Raw genomic sequence first — 1,781 nt, forward strand, 5'->3', positions numbered from 1 at the left:
ACATCACTACGCCTGGGTTATGATAAGAATAGTGCACTGAATCATAACTTACAGTGCAGTTATGTGTACGGATGATGCATGGTGAATGAATTGAAGATAAGGCCAGGGAGCTGGATAGGCTGGACACAGCTACACTTCCCTACAACACTGAGTGTGTCTCTGTGTGTCTCTGTGTGTGCGTGTGCGTGCGCGTCCACTTAAGATTCTTAAGAATCGCAATTTCCAAGGCTTTTGGCACATCCGTGGGAAGCTAAATTATGTCTAAGAGGGATTTTAGTTTTCCTTAGTTGCCCCATCTCCCTATTGCTCCTGTTGCAGACGATATCTTCTGCAGGAAAACAGGCCGAGAGTGGAAAGAAGATAATAATAAGCTGCGTTTAAGTCTGTCTGTTTTGATAGAATGTCACAGAGTGATCAAAATGCCCATTACCCAGTTTAAGAGTCTATAAGTCTTTTGTTCAGCCAAGTGTCCTATAGTCCCAATGATATTATGACGGCGATAAACTGAGCAAAGCAGAAACATATCATTTAAATAACTGCAGAAAACGTTCAAAAATATCTGCTTAAGTTCCTTCCTTTGACTGGATTGGGTGTTGGTGATGGTAAAGCTTTAGGCATCCTTGTGCTTACAACTATGACTGTACAAATAGTGAGCCAACATTTCCTACACACAGGTGTGTTAGGATGGCCTTGCAATGATGGTGTGCTGCAGTTGTAGTCAGAAGTCAGAGTTTTTGAGTTCTTAGCCGTTTTTTTTTTTTTAATAATTTAATGTTTTTTTTAACCCCCACAGGTCGGATTTCCAACTCACAAAGTGGAAGCAACCTCACAAAGGGATTCCAGGGGCTACAGTACACTCTGCACTCTTTATTTTACCCAAAGTCAGTCGTACACATAGTCCTGTTTTTACACAGGAACATGTTGCTATGCTGCTGTTTGTGTATATTTATTCACTCCAAAAGAGCAACAACAATAAATGCTTTCCTTCCAGTTTGTTCCTCAGCTGGAGCGTGGTCAGCTCAGAGGCGACGTCACTCCCAGCACGTGCCGCGCGCTAAAGTGTCCTCCTGAGTCACAAGACACCGCTACAGTAAGTGCCCACCCGGCTGCTATTCATAAGTATACATTTTAAAAATGTATTGTTTCTAAAAGAAGTGTCTTTCTAGTGCAGTGCCCTATAAGATGCCCTTCCCATCTTCTGTTATGAAGTTCCCTGCTGTCCCTACATGACAGTGTCCCAAAGGATGTCCTTAGAGGAAATGATATTCAGTGGCATCTCGGTGATAGAAGGTGGAGCTGTGTTGTCCCTGTATAACCTGTGTAACAATGTCGAACATTATAATACGAGTGGCTCCTGCACTCCACGGCGCTGTAGGTGTCCTTTTCATTTCCGCCCCCTTTTTACCGAAGTGTTCAACGTGGAATATGTCTCACATTTCTACAATAATAATAATACATAATGTATACTATTTTGCATGAAGGTTACTCATTGAAACATGAAATGAATGGTGAATTCTCAATTTACTGCTTTACTGCAAGATTAAACTTGAATCACTGAAAGACTGATGGTGGATGCAGCTTTTCACCAGTCTCTTTTAAAGACTTGAAAACAATGGAGAAAAAATGCCCTAAAACATCTGAGCATATAATCTGCATTTGTGGAGAACTATTTTCAGGTGTGGAATAATATACATTTGTTGCACTAGTATAAGATCAAATAAAACAGACTTTATCATCTTTATAGGAAATGTGCCGTGGACTCACAGCACTAAAATTTACTG

The 1,781-nt window shown here is 40.9% G+C and overlaps 1 long non-coding RNA gene across 1 annotated transcript; it reads left to right on the forward strand.

Moving 5' to 3' along the window:
- The first annotated feature begins 795 nt into the window (after positions 1-795).
- On the forward strand, positions 796-1,287 carry LOC131468138 (uncharacterized). The gene is made up of 3 exons (XR_009241681.1): positions 796-881; positions 992-1,090; positions 1,167-1,287. It is a non-coding gene; the product is annotated as an uncharacterized LOC131468138 (long non-coding RNA).
- Positions 1,288-1,781: the final 494 nt, after the last annotated feature.

This window comes from Solea solea, chromosome 11 (assembly GCF_958295425.1).
Source record: "Solea solea chromosome 11, fSolSol10.1, whole genome shotgun sequence".
Classification (NCBI taxonomy): domain Eukaryota; kingdom Metazoa; phylum Chordata; class Actinopteri; order Pleuronectiformes; family Soleidae; genus Solea; species Solea solea.